The sequence below is a fragment of the Colletes latitarsis genome, unplaced genomic scaffold (assembly GCF_051014445.1).
Source record: "Colletes latitarsis isolate SP2378_abdomen unplaced genomic scaffold, iyColLati1 scaffold0007, whole genome shotgun sequence".
NCBI lineage: Eukaryota > Metazoa > Arthropoda > Insecta > Hymenoptera > Colletidae > Colletes > Colletes latitarsis.
Genome location: NW_027488367.1, coordinates 26368345 through 26384414, shown reverse-complemented (window position 1 = coordinate 26384414; position 16070 = coordinate 26368345).

Here is a 16070-nt window from a genome sequence, read left to right as displayed (position 1 = left end):
TGTTCAACAAGTATGTGTGTTAAAGTACTAAGGGACTTTAACGTGGGTCCGGATGAGGGATCAGACAGGTAGAGAAACAGTTACAACTTTTACAAAAAAAGTTAAATTTATTTTACAAAATATAATGTATTACAAAAGTAAAAATGTCAAAATAAATAAAAAGGAAAACAAAAATTGCGGAAAACACGGCTCACTTTTCCGGCCGGTCTCCTCTTTGCTTTCTCCTAATTCATTTACCTTGGTGGAGGCCTTCTGTAACACAATTGTACAGCAAAGTGTGAATATTTTGCGGACAGCTTACACGTTAACGCGCGCGTCAGCTGCTTATCTCGCGCTCCAGCGACAGTCTAGTGTGTTTTGAGGGGAGAGCTGCCTGGCAATTTAGCGCTCTAACCAGTGGACTGTATATTCTTTCTGGTCGATGAGATTCGTTTCTTACGATCTCACCGACGTGCACAACCGGGTAGATGAAGATCTCCTCCTATCTACCGGGTTCGCTCTCGCAATGCCACGGACGGGAAACCAAATGGAGGTTGTAAGGCTCCAAGAGGCTATATCCCGCGAGCACGCTCACCGTGCGAGTGGCGTCTGGACACCACCTACGCTAGAGGACGTCTTGTCCTGGTTCGGCTCCCTCGTCAGCTGCTCCTCAGGAGGGACCTGCGGCCTGCCTACGCAGCTGCCTAGCCAGCGATTCCTTTCAGCCAGGAATGCCCGACAGCCAGCCGTAGCGGCCTCTACGGCGGCTCCTTTAGTTCGAGGAACTGGCCTGCGGCTCGCCAGATTAGGACGAAATTCCCCTGCTAACCTATCCACCCTACTTTTACAGCCCAGTGTGGTCGACTCACAGCTGGTAGTAGGTGTAGAGGTGGGAGGAAGGCTCTTCGAACCCTTTGCTCCACCGTACGCTTAGGCTCTACTTATTGTCCCCTCACGACGGTATATTGGAACGGGTTCTCCGAAGCCCGATGCACGGAGAGCACCACGAGGTGATATCCTTCCTGAATATCTACCTTCCGGTTGCTCCTACGCCGTATAGCTCCAGACTGGTCGGTGAAACTTTCCACCCCACCGGTCGGTGTACTCTCTACGGTACACAGGACGGGTGGCTTCAGTGGGTTTCCTACGACTTCTACAAACGGTGAACTACCACCAGGCGATACTAGTATATCAGTATCAGCCTTCCAGTAGCTCTAACCGGATAATTGGAAGAAGACTCAAGGCGATCGACACCGAGTCTCCAACGTCGCAGTCGCATCCACGACCGGCAACGTTCAATCACACTCCTGCGTCTACGATCGCTTCACACCCGGCGTGCCGTGCGATCGCTACAACAACAGGCAGATTGTCCTATCTCTGGGAAAATCTCAAGTCACGATGACGAGATTTTCCACTAAATTATTACGCTGTCCACTTGCTGTTTCTATTTAAGAGCGAGCTTAGCTCACACTCTTCTGAGCTTCGATTGAAAACCGGAGCGAGATCGTAAATAGGTCTGCTCTGGATCACCGACGGCTCAGTACTGAAGCGTGACGATCTGCAAGCAGCCACGGCCCCGGCTGGCTCCGTCGCGCAGGCGCAGTACTGGTTAGCGACGCATCGCGCTGCTGGGCCCCGGGCGGCTCCTCGCTGCGTGGCCACGGCGCGGCGCTGCCGCGTTTCGTCTATCGACCTTTCTTCGATAGATCTCGTTTCTCTCTCTTTCTCATCGCTAGCAACACAATTCCTAGAATTTCTCTCAAAACTCAAGAATTCCCGTGAAGCTAACTGGAAAAAACACGTAAATAGCCGCGGTATACAAAACTGAACGATGGAAAATTTCCACGTCAGCACAACCATCTAGAATTCCGCGAATTCAATATAGATACGGGCATCGCGGCCGAGTTTCTCCGTCTCGGACTCACGCGATATTTAAACATACCGCCCCCCTTGCACGAATTGTGCAACACTAAGAGGACGCGGCTGACCCGTACGGCAATGATTTTATGCGAACCGAGAAAGAGAGGCGCGCACTTTTAATTCCAAAAAATTTCAAATTTTTATAATAATTAAAAGTACTTACGATTGTCCCGGGGCGGCTCCACTCAGGAACCGCATTGTGGTCATGAGCATCTGATCCGCCAATGCTCGCGTCGTTGCCTCCACGGTTTCGAGCGTTCCTGGTTGGCGCCACGGACGCCTCCTCGCTCGGCGTGGACCGGGTGGCTGTGTTGGCCGCGATCCGGAAGTACCGGGCATTTCCCCTCGGCTCGTCCCCGCTTGGCAGGGGTAAGGAGCTTCCGGTGTGGCTGCCTTACGCTTTCTCTTCTTGTGCCGTGGAGCAGGTCTGGCAGGGCCGACTGCCGCGGCTGTCTCCTTCGGCGGCATGGCAGCTGCCGATGTGGCCGGTGCAGCGGCTGAACCCGCAGCAGTTGGGTCTTGGACTGGTCTCACCGGCTTGTCTGGCTTCCAAGAGCTATGGAGGAGTCGTCCTCCAGGGGCCCACCGGAGGATGTATTTACCTCCGGGTAACTCCACCTGGTGCCTTCCGCCCTGCTCCATTACCCTGGCGGGTACCCGTACCCTGTCCAGGCCGAGGGTAACTTCGACCTCCTGGTCGAGATTGAGCACCGGTTCCTGCTGTCTAGCTGGTGTACCGGCCTCCTCTCCGATTCGCATGATTCGGTCGAACCGAAGATCGATCTCAGGATCTCCTGAGATCAAAATTGTGCCCTCTTCGTTGCTCGTGTCGCTCATCGTGGCTAGAAGTTGACTAATGGCAAGATGGCTCCGTTCGGAGCGCAGATTCAGTCGAGTTGTTTGCGTTGCTAGGCAACCCGTACCTCAGATCTGGCCGTAGCAACGGCGGATAGATAGACGTGAATCCTGGTTGCTAAGGACGCGGTGGTACCTCACCGTACAATATCCTTGCCCGATTGATGCTGTATTTCCTATGTTTCCTCGACAGCGACGTTGCCATTTGTCGCTACCGTGGAAAAATCCACAGGCAATTTACACAACCGAGTAATTGGTCGTGTAAAAGCAGATTTCGCCGTGCGTATTTTAACAACACGCGCATGCCCATCCTGTCCCGAATAAACCTCTTCTATTCGTCCCATATCCCATTGATTAGGGGGAAGCAGAGGATTCTGCACTAAAACCAGATCGTTGATTTTTAGTTGTTCTTGGACAGTACGCCATTTATACCGGTTTTGAAGTTGCGTGAGATAATCACGCGACCAATGTTTCCAGATTTGTTCGTGAAACTTCTGAATCGCCCTCCAACGTGTAAGACGTGAGGTATGCTCAGTTTCCACGGACTTTGTCGGAAGTGCATTTAATGGACCGCCGACTAGAAAATGGCCCGGTGTTAGCGGGGCATAATCATCTGGACTATCACTCATAGCAGCGATCGGCCGAGAGTTTAAACTCGCCTCGATCTTGCAGAGTAGAGTCTGCATTTCCTCGCTGGTAGGAGTGAATTCGCCCAGCGTGCGTTTTAGGTGATATTTCACCGATTTCACCCCGGCCTCCTGCATGCCTCCAAAATGAGGTGCACTCGGTGGGTTGAATTTCCACCTTATTCCTTTCTGACCGCATTTACTACGCATTTCTGGTGTATCATACACTGCCTTGAAATTTTCGCGTAATTCTCGATCGGCACCGACAAAGTTAGTTCCGTTGTCACTGAAAATACAGGACGGAACCCCCCTTCGTGCTATAAACCGATCCAGTGCGGCCAGAAAAGCACTCGTCGTATAATCGTGGACGAGTTCTATATGAACAGCTTTTGTCGCGTAGCAGACGAAAACTGCAATGTATGCCTTATGGGCTGTTTTTCCTCGACCGGCGGAATCACGGACTCGAAAGGGTCCCGCGTAATCTATTCCGCAGTTTGAAAAAACTCTCGCCTCGCAGCAACGCTCCGGAATCAAATCCTGCATGATTTGCGTGGAGGTTTTTGCCCTCCATCTCACGCATCGCATGCATTCGTGGATGATCGTTCGTGCCGCGTTTCGGCAGCCAAGGATCCAAAATTTTTGCCTTACGGTATACATGGTTAATTGCAAGCCCCCATGCAACGTGTCCACGTGGCACTGCCTTATAATCAACGTAGATACGTGATGTCTCGGCAGGATTATGGGGTGCTTTGTTTCCCATGTTAATACGGCATTCACCAGTCTTCCCCCGACTCTCAAAACATCTTTGTCGTCGAGAAAAGGGTTTAAACTTTTCAGCGGGGATTTTAACGGAATTTCCCGGCGTTCTTTTAAACACCGGTACTCTTTTGCAAAGTGTGTACGCTGTAGATAGCGAGCAACTCGTTCGGTTGCAAGCTGCATCTCAGCCGCTTCCACATGCTTATCAGCATACAGTCTGCGTTCACCGTGCAGCGGTCTCCTCAGTCGGAGACAGTAAGCGGTTACGCGAAGTAGTTTATGCCAGTTCGAAAACCGGAATACAAATTCCCATTCCGTTTTCGGAGTGGTTACATGGGCATGCACTGTGCGCTTACCTTCTTCGGTCTCAACTGCCGAAGGTGATTTTGGCCAACAATCCTCCGATTGTTTAAGCCAAGATGGTCCAGAAATCCACAATTTTGATTGAAGAAGTTCCGCTGCGTCCACTCCTCGCGAATTTAAATCCGCGGGATTGGATCGTGTGGGAACGTGCCTCCATTCAGCCTTGGGAAGAAGTGTCTGGACTTTCGACACACGGTTGGCTATTAAAACCTTCCATGTGGAGGCATGCTTTCTCAACCAAGCTAGTGTAATCGTGGAATCTGTCCAACAGATTATTCGATCGACTTTCAACGAAAGTGACCTTTCCACGTGCACTATAAGCTCGGCGAGCAATACCGCGCCATTCAATTCCAGAACAGGAATCGACTGCGTTTTAATTGGTGCTACTCGCGTTTTCGCCATTATCAATGTCGTGGAAATGACATTGTTCATCGCGGTCACTCGTAAATAAGTAACTGCTGAGTAGGCAGCGAGCGAAGCGTCACAGAATCCATGGATTTCCACGGAAATTGTGTCTGCTCCGTAATGAATCCATCTAGGGATCTTCAATTTCTTCAAGCTGCCCCAATCCACGCAAAACGTGTTCCACGTCTTTAGCGTATTCGCGGAGATTTGATCGTCCCACTGGATTTTCTCCAGCCATTGGGACTGCATCAAAATCTTCGCACGAATCAGGACTGGTGATAACCAGCCGAGTGGATCGAACAACTTGGCTATTTCCGAGAACAAATTTCTTTTGGTCATCGGCACTGCAGACGGCTGAAACCGTTGCAGATTGAAATAAAAATAATCACCTGACGGTATCCACCGTAAACCGAGCACCTTTAATTCGGAATCGTCGAACAAGGTGAGGTCAACGGCGTGGGAGTGTGCTCTCTGGGGGATATTGCGCAATACTTGAGGCGAATTTCCTGCCCATTTTCGCAGATTGAATCCTCCTCCTTGTAAGAGCTCGCAAACTTGAATACGAATTTGCTCTAATAAGGATGTGTCGGATGCTCCCATAAATACATCGTCTACATAAACGTCCTTCTCGAGTATCGGAGCGGCCAGGGGATACTTATGACCGTCCTGATTTTTTAACTCGAGCAGAGTTCTCATGGACAAATACGGCGCGCACGCCGTCCCGTAAGTTACGGTGTTTAACTCGAATGCACTAAGCTGTTCGATACCGGGTGCACGCCATAGGATGCACTGATAGCGGCGATCCTGTGGGGCGACGAGAATCTGTCGAAACATTTTCTCAATGTCTGCCACCAACACGTATTCATACAAACGCCATCGTGTCAAAACTGACGTGATGTCGTTCTGTAGTTTCGGACCTACGTGCAGAAGGTCGTTCAGCGAACTACCACCCGTAGTTCGGCTGGTTGCATTGAAAACGACTCTCAAACGAGTCGTTGCACTTTCATCTCGTATGACCGCTCGATGCGGAATGTAGAGCCTGGTTGTGTCAATGGTCTCGATTCGAGTCATATGACCCAGGTCTTCATATTCCGCGAGAAACTCACTGTATTCTCGCACGAGATTCTGGTCAACATCCAATTTTTTCCTCAGCCTCGTGAGAGCGGAGAGAGCAATACGGAAGGAATCTCCCAGTACTGCATCCGGTCTCGGGTGGGCGAGAGGTAATCGGACAACGAATCGTCCTGTCGCATCTCGTGCGACGGTGTTTCGGAAGTACGCTTCGCATTCCTCTTCTGCCTGCGTGCGTACCGAGGCCGAAGGAATTTCTTCGACTTCCCAAAACCTTCGAATCGCAGTATCCAGCGATTCGAGGATGCTGCAGTGCAACGTTCTTATGGTTTTGCCCATTTTTCCCGCTGCTCTTATCGGACCGGATACGATCCAGCCGAATGCGGTTTCCTGGGCAATTGGGCCCGTACGACTTACTCGACGAAAACCAGGTCGAATAACTTGAGCGTACAAGTCTGCTCCGATCAGCACCTCAATCGCTTGACCGATAGCAGGGTCGGGGTCTGCGAGCGGCAGGTGACTCAGCGCGTCATATTCGAGCACGCTTGTCGACGGCGAGGCGTAATTCGTGATCTTATGCACGACATACGCTCTCGTCTGCATCGTCGGTTCGTCACCTTGCACCGCTCCCAGACGCAATTCGACACTATGTCTTATCTTTTGGGTAGTGCCGCCCCCCAAGCCCGTTACAGTGGCTGGAGTTTTTCTCCGCTTAAATTTGAGATCATTCGTCAAATTTGCGGAGACAAAAGACGACTCTGACCCTTGGTCCACCAGTGCGCGTACGATACGCGACGCACCGTTGTCCCCATACACCCGCACTTTCGCCGTTGCGAGCAGCACAGACCTCGGCGTGTCGGCACCAGTCGCGGTACAATGCGACGTACCGGCCTGAGGTGTTGCAGCGGGTGGCGGCGCGTTGCTTTTCGTACGCTCGGCTTGGTATGGCCGGCGCGCTGGGCCTGCAGGCCGCTTTTGCTCACGTCTTTCTCCCGAAATCGCTGTCGTCGTTTTCCGACGTTCGATTTCGCGTCCCGACGTCTCCAAATGCAACAGGGTATGGTGTCTACCCTTGCATTTATAGCATACCTGCCCGGATTGACAAAGCCCAGCCTCATGGCCGGACGAGATGCAATTCACGCACCACCTATTATCTTTCACATATTGCAAGCGATGGTAAGGCCTCAAGCGCAGAAAAGCACGACAGTGTACTATTCCGTGCTTGAGCTCGCAAAACTTGCAATTCTCGCCTGAATCTTGATGGCTTTCCATCACGGCGTTGTGACTCCGCACCTTGGATTTCGGTGGGATATTTTTCTCAGCTTTGCTCTGTCCTCCGTTCACCATGGTGATGGCTCGAGCATGCACCTCCAGAAATTCCACTAACTCGTTAAACGAAGGGAATTTTGTGGAGAGCTTCTGGGACATTTCCCACTCTAAGTTGAGAGACCCTTCAAGCTTGCTTTTGATCGCATGGGCCAGCAGCCAATCTCGCTGCTCTCGGTAAGTGCCCTGCTTTTCAAAAACAGCGAAAGCCTGTTTGAAGACGATGGTGACCTGTTGTAAGCTAGTCAGGTCATCCTTCTTAATCGTCTTCATTTTGGTCAACTGATCAATTAGGTTGGCGATCACAATACGTGGCAGCCCGAATTGCTCTTTCAGGGTTCGCCACGCTACCTCGAAATTACCCTCGGTAATTTCCAGGTGTGCGATCGCCGCCAGTGCCTGATCTTCCACACAGGCGTTCAGATACTGCAGTCGATGCACATCTGAAAGCCTCGGGTTCTCTATCACACTAGCGGTGAACAGATCCTCAAAATGGTTCCATTTACGAGGATCCCCGCCAAATCTATGGAGACGTTGCTTCGGGAGTTCAATGGCAACATCGTGCTGGCTGACGGACGACACCGAGGTTTTCTGATCCTCGGCGAGTTTGGTCAGCTCCGCGGCAACGTACGCCTGGAACTCCATGAACATCGTCTCCCATGCTTCAAGTCCACCCTTGATCACGAAGTTGCTTAATTCGCACTTCGCAGGTGGATATTTCCTCCGAACAGCCAAATACTGATCAACAGCTTCCTTGTACTGTTCGGATACAGAGTCGAGCTTCGACTTGAGAAGTATCTCATTGTATTGAGCTCGACCGCGTTTCTCTAAATTAGCAATCGACCGTGACATCGCTTCAAATCGGGAGGTCAGGTCATCGAAATCGATTTCGATTTCGCTACGACCGGCCTCTCTGGACAATGCCATGGTGATTGTGTTGTTCGAGGATTGAAAATCGACTCGAAATTCGCCCCGTAAGTAACAACTTACGTAAACGTAATTGTAACTCTCTACTGTCTTTTCTACCACGTATCCGGCTCGAAGGACCAAATGTTAAAGTACTAAGGGACTTTAACGTGGGTCCGGATGAGGGATCAGACAGGTAGAGAAACAGTTACAACTTTTACAAAAAAAGTTAAATTTATTTTACAAAATATAATGTATTACAAAACTAAAAATGTCAAAATAAATAAAAAGGAAAACAAAAATTGCGGAAAACACGGCTCACTTTTCCGGCCGGTCTCCTCTTTGCTTTCTCCTAATTCATTTACCTTGGTGGAGGCCTTCTGTAACACAATTGTACAGCAAAGTGTGAATATTTTGCGGACAGCTTACACGTTAACGCGCGCGTCAGCTGCTTATCTCGCGCTCCAGCGACAGTCTAGTGTGTTTGGAGGGGAGAGCTGCCTGGCAATTTAGCGCTCTAACCAGTGGACTGTATATTCTTTCTGGTCGATGAGATTCGTTTCTTACGATCTCACCGACGTGCACAACCGGGTAGATGAAGATCTCCTCCTATCTACCGGGTTCGCTCTCGCAATGCCACGGACGGGAAACCAAATGGAGGTTGTAAGGCTCCAAGAGGCTATATCCCGCGAGCACGCTCACCGTGCGAGTGGCGTCTGGACACCACCTACGCTAGAGGACGTCTTGTCCTGGTTCGGCTCCCTCGTCAGCTGCTCCTCAGGAGGGACCTGCGGCCTGCCTACGCAGCTGCCTAGCCAGCGATTCCTTTCAGCCAGGAATGCCCGACAGCCAGCCGTAGCGGCCTCGACGGCGGCTCCTTTAGTTCGAGAAACTGGCCTGCGGCTCGCCAGATTAGGACGAAATTCCCCTGCTAACCTATCCACCCTACTTTTACAGCCCAGTGTGGTCGACTCACAGCTGGTAGTAGGTGTAGAGGTGGGAGGAAGGCTCTTCGAACCCTTTGCTCCACCGTACGCTTAGGCTCTACTTATTGTCCCCTCACGACGGTATATTGGAACGGGTTCTCCGAAGCCCGATGCACGGAGAGCACCACGAGGTGATATCCTTCCTGAATATCTACCTTCCGGTTGCTCCTACGCCGTATAGCTCCAGACTGGTCGGTGAAACTTTCCACCCCACCGGTCGGTGTACTCTCTACGGTACACAGGACGGGTGGCTTCAGTGGGTTTCCTACGACTTCTACAAACGGTGAACTACCACCAGGCGATACTAGTATATCAGTATCAGCCTTCCAGTAGCTCTAACCGGATAATTGGAAGAAGACTCAAGGCGATCGACACCGAGTCTCCAACGTCGCAGTCGCATCCACGACCGGCAACGTTCAATCACACTCCTGCGTCTACGATCGCTTCACACCCGGCGTGCCGTGCGATCGCTACAACAACATGCAGATTGTCCTATCTCTGGGAAAATCTCAAGTCACGATGACGAGATTTTCCACTAAATTATTACGCTGTCCACTTGCTGTTTCTATTTAAGAGCGAGCTTAGCTCACACTCTTCTGAGCTTCGATTGAAAACCGGAGCGAGATCGTAAATAGGTCTGCTCTGGATCACCGACGGCTCAGTACTGAAGCGTGACGATCTGCAAGCAGCCACGGCCCCGGCTGGCTCCGTCGCGCAGGCGCAGTACTGGTTAGCGACGCATCGCGCTGCTGGGCCCCGGGCGGCTCCTCGCTGCGTGGCCACGGCGCGGCGCTGCCGCGTTTCGTCTATCGACCTTTCTTCGATAGATCTCGTTTCTCTCTCTTTCTCATCGCTAGCAACACAATTCCTAGAATTTCTCTCAAAACTCGAGAATTCCCGTGAAGCTAACTGGAAAAAACACGTAAATAGCCGCGGTATACAAAACTGAACGATGGAAAATTTCCACGTCAGCACAACCATCTAGAATTCCGCGAATTCAATATAGATACGGGCATCGCGGTCGAGTTTCTCCGTCTCGGACTCACGCGATATTTAAACAATGTGAAAAACGCGAAAGTATGAGCCTGATGAGGGCAAATCCCAGACCGATCCCAGACCTAACATGCGTTATCCTCTAAAATATTTATCAAGACCAGGTTTAATTGAATGTTTCAGTGTGGTACCACATTACTACGTGATCCAAACCAGTAAAAACCCAGGATCCGTTCAACAAGTATATGAAGATTGCGAAAGTATGAGTCTGATGAGTGAAAATCCCCGGCCTAACCTAGACCTAACATGCGTTATCCTGAAAAATATTGTTCGAAACCAGGTTTAATCGACTGTTTCAGTGTGGTACCACACTACTACGTGACCCAAACCGGAAAAAACCCAGGATCTAGCCATCAAGTATGAGAAATATGCGAATGTATGAGCCTGATGGGGGCGAATCCCAGACCTATCCCAGACCTAACTTGCGTTATCCTCTAAAATATTGATCGAAACCACGTTTAATGGACTGTTTCAGTGTGGTCCCATATTACTACGTGATCCAAACGAGAAAAAACCCAGGATCCGTTCAACAAGTATGTGAAGAATGCGAAAGTATGAGTCTGATGAGTGAAAATCACAGACCTAACCTAGACCTAACATGCGTTATCCTCAAAAATATTGATCCAAACCAGGTTTAGTGGACTGTTTCAGTGTGGTACCACACTACTACGTGATCCAAACCAGAAAAAACCCAGGATCTGTTCAACAAGTATGTGAAAAACGCGAAAGTATGAGCCTGATGATGGCAAATCCCAGACCTATCCAAGACCTAACTTGCGTTGTCCGCTAAGATATTGATGGAAACCAGGTTTAATTGACTGTTTCAGTGTTGCACTTCATTACTACGTGATCCAAACCAGTAAAAACCCAGGATCCGTTCAACACGTATGTAAAGAATGCGAAAGTATGAGTCTGATGAGTGAAAATCCCCGGCCTAACCTAGACCTAACATGCGTTATCCTACAAAATATTGTTCGAAACCAGGTTTAATCGACTGTTTCAGCGTGGTACCACATTACTACGTGATACAATCCAGAAACAGCCCAGGATCCGTTCAACAAGTATGTGAAGAATGCGAAAGTATGAGTCTGATGAGTGAAAATCACAGACCTAACCTAGACCTAACATGCGTTATCCTCTAAAATATTGATCCAAACCAGGTTTAGTGGACTGTTTCAGTGTGGTACCACACTACTACGTGAACCAAACCAGAAAAAACCCAGGATCTGTTCAACAAGTATGTGAAAAACGCGAAAGTATGAGTCTGATGTGTGAAAAACCCCGGCCTAACCTAGACCTAACATGCGTTATCCTCAAAAATATTGATCGAAACCTGGTTTAATCGTCTGTTTCAGTGTGGTACCACATTACTATGTGATCCAAACCAGAAAATAACCCAGGATCTGTTCAACGAGTATGTGAAGTGTGCGAAAGTATGAGTCTGATGAGGGCAAATCCCAGACCTATCCCAGAGCTAACATGCGTTATCCTCTAAAATATTTATCAACACCAGGTTTAATTGAATGTTTCAGTGTGGTACCACATTACTACGTGATCCTAACCAGTAAAAACCCAGGATCCGTTCAACAAGTATGTGAAGAATGCGAAAGTATGGGTCTGTTGAGTGAAAATCCCCGGCCTAACCTAGACCTAACATGCGTTATCCTAAAAAATATTGTTCGAAACCAGGTTTAATCGACTGTTTCAGTGTGGTACCACACTACTACGTGACCCAAACCGGAAAAAACCCAGGATCTAGCCATCAAGTATGAGAAATATGCGAAAGTATGAGCCTGATGAGGGCGAATCCCAGACCTATCCCAGACCTAACTTGCTTTATCCTCTAAAATATTGATCGAAATCAGGTTTAATTGACTGTTTCAGCGTGGTACCACATTACTACGTGATACAATCCAGAAACAGCCCAGGGTCTAGCCATGAAGTATGAGAAATATGCGAAAGTATGAGCCTGATGAGGGCAAATCCAATACCTAACCCAAACCTAACATGCGTTATCCTCTAAAATATTTATCAAGACCAGGTTTAATTGAATGTTTCAGTGTGGTACCACATTACTACGTGAACCAAACCAGAAAAAACCCTGTATCTGTTCAACAAGTATGTGAAGAATGCTAAATTATGAGTCTGATGAGTGAAAATCCCAGGGCTAACCTAGACCTAACATGCGTTATCCTCTAAAATATTGATCCAAGCCAGGTTTAATGGACTGTTTCAGTGTGGTACCACTTTACTGCGTGATCCAAAGCAGAAAAAACCCTCGATCGTTCAACATATATGTTAAAACTGCGAAAGTATGACCCTGATGTGGGCAAATCCCAGGCCTAACCTAGACCTAACATGCGTTGTCCTCTAAAATATTGATGGAAACCAGGTTTAATTGACTGTTTCAGTGTTGCACTTCATTACTACGTGATCCAAACTAGTAAAAACCCAGGATCCGTTCAACAGGTATGTGAAGAATGCGAAAGTATGAGTGTGATGAGTGAAAAACCCCGGCCTAACCTAGACCTAACATGCGTTATCCTCAAAAATATTCATCGAAACCTGGTTTAATCGTCTGTTTCAGTGTGGTACCACATTACTATGTGATCCAAACCAGAAAATAACCCAGGATCTGTTCAACAAGTATGTGAAAAACGCGAAAGTATGAGCCTGATGAGGGCAAATCCCAGACCTATCCAAGACCTAACTTGCGTTGTCCTCTAAGATATTGATGGAAACCAGGTTTAATCGACTGTTTCAGTGTTGTACTTCATTACTACGTGATGCAATCCAGAAAAAGCGCAGGATCTAGCCATCAAGTATGAGAAATATGCGAAAGAATGAGCCTGATAAGAGCAAAGGCCAGACCTAACCTAGACCTAACATGAATTATTCTCTAAAATATTGATCGAAACCTGGTTTAATCGACTGTTTCAGTGTGGTACCACATTACTATGTGATCCAAACCAGAAAATAACCCAGGATCTGTTCAACGAGTATGTGAAGTGTGCGAAAGTATGAGTCTGATGAGTAAAAATCCCAGGCCTAACCTAGACCTAACATGCGCTATCCTCTAAAATATTGCTCCAAACCTGGTTTAATGGACTGTTTCAGTGTGGTACCACTTTACTACGTGATCCAAAGCAGAAAAAACCCTCGATCAGGTCAACATGTATGTTAAAACTGCGGAAGTATGACCCTAATGAGGGCAAATCCCAGGTCTAACCTAGGCCCAACATGCGTTGTCCTCTAAAATATTGATGGAAACCAGATTTAATTGACTGTTTCAGTGTTGTACTTCATTACTACGTGATGCAATCCAGAAAAAGCCCAGGATCTAGCCATCAAGTATGAGAAATATGCGAAAGAATGAGCCTGATGAGGGCAAATCCTTGACCTATCCCAGACCAAACTTGCGTTATCCTCTAAAATATTGATCGAAACCAGTTTTAATTGACTGTTTCAGTGTGGTCCCACATTACTACGTGATCCAAACCAGAAAAAACCCAGGATCCGTTCAAAAAGTATGTGAAGAATGCGAAAGTATGAGTCTGATGAGAGCAAATCCCAGACCTACCCTAGACCTAACATGAATTATTCTCTAAAATATTTATCATGACCAGGTTTAATTGATTGTTTCAGTGTGGTACCACACTACTAAGTGATCCAAACCAGAAAAAACCCAGGATCTGTTCAACAAGTATGTGAAAAACGCGAAAGTATGATCCTGATGAGGGCAAATCCCAGACCTCTCCCAGACCTAACTTGCGTTGTCCTCAAAGATATTGATGGAAACCAGGTTTAATTGACTGTTTCAGTGTTGTACTTCATTACTACGTGATGCAATCCAGAAAAAGCCCAGGATCTAGCCATCAAGTATGAGAGATATGCGAAAGAATGAGCCTGATGAGAGCAAATCCCAGACCTAACCTAGACCTAACATGAATTATTCTCTAAAATATTTATCATGACCAGGTTTAATTGATTGTTTCAGTGTGGTCCCACATTACTACGTGATCCAAACCAGAAAAAACCCAGGATCTGTTCAACAAGTATGTGAAAAACGCGAAAGTAAGAGCCTGATGAGGGCAAATCCCAGACCTATCCCAGACCAAACTTGCGTTATCCTCTAAAATATTGATCGAAACCAGGTTTAATCGACTGTTTCAGTGTGGTACCACATTGCTACGTGATCCAAACCAGAAAAAACCCAGGATCAGTTCAACAAGTATGTGAGAAACGCGAAAGTATGAGCCTGATGAGGGCAAATCCCAGACCTATCCCAGACCTAACTTGCGTTGTCCTCTCAGATATTGATGGAAACCAGGTTTAGTTGACTGTTTCAGTGTTGTACTTCATTACTACGTGATGCAATCCAGAAACAGCCCAGGATCTAGCCATGAAGTATGAGAAATATGCGAAAGTATGAGCCTGATGAGGGCAAATCCTAGACCTAACCCAGACCTAACATGCGTTGTCCTCTAAAATATTTATCAAAACCAGGTTTAATTGATTGTTTCAGTGTGGTCCCACATTACTACGTGATGCAATCCAGAAAAAGCCCAGGATCTAGCCATCAAGTATGAGAAATATGCGAAAGAATGAGCCTGATGAGAGCAAATCCCAGACCAAACCTAGACCTAACATGCGTTATCCTCAAAAATATTGATCGAAACCAGGTTTAATCGACTGTTTCAGTGTGGTACCACACTACTACGTGACCCAAACCGGAAAAAACCCAGGATCTGTTCAACAAGTATGTGAAAAACGCGAAAGTATGAGCCTGATGAGGGCAAATCCCAGACCTATCCCAGACCTAACTTGCGTTATCCTCAAAAATATTGATAGAAACGTGGTTTAATCGACTGTTTTAGTGTGGTACCACATTACTACGAGATCCAATCCAGAAATAGCCCAGGATCTAGCCATGAAGTATGAGAAATATGCGAAAGTATGTGCCTGACGAGGGCAAATCCTAGACCTAACCCAGACCTAACATGCGTTATCCTCTAAAATATTTATCAAGACCAGGTATAATTGATTGCTTCAGTGTGGTCCCACATTACTACGTGAGCCAAACCAGAAAAAACCCAGGATCCGTTCAACAAGTATGTGAAGAATGCGAATGTATGAGTCTGATGAGTGAAAATCCCAGGCCTAACGTAGACCTAACATGCGTTATCCTCAGAAATATTGATCGAAACCTGGTTTAATCGACTGTTTCAGTGTGGTACCACATTACTATGTGATCCAAACCAGAAAATAACCCAGGATCTGTTCAACGAGTATGTGAAGTGTGCGAAAGTATGAGTCTGATGAGGGCAAATCCCAGACCTATCCCAGACCTAACATGCGTTATCCTCTAAAATATTTATCAAGACCAGGTTTAATGGACTGTTGCAGTGTGGTACCACTTTACTACGTGATCCAAACCAGAAATAACCCAGGACCTGTTCAAAAAGTATGTGATGAATGCGAAAGTATGGGTCTGATGAGGGCAAATCCCAGGCCTAACCTAGACCTAGCATGAGTTATCCTCTAACATATTGTTCGAGACCAGGATTAGTCGACTGTTTCAGTGTGGTACCACATTACTACCTGATCCAAACCAGAAATAACCCAGGATCTGTTGAACAAGTATGTGATGAATGCGAAAGTATGGGTCTGATGAGGGCAAATCCCAGGCCTAACCTAGACCTAGCATGAGTTATCCTCTAAAACATTGTTCGTGACCAGGTTTAATTGACTGTTTCAGTGTGGTACCACATTAGTACCTGATCCAAAACAGAAATAACCCAGGATCTGTTGAACAAGTATG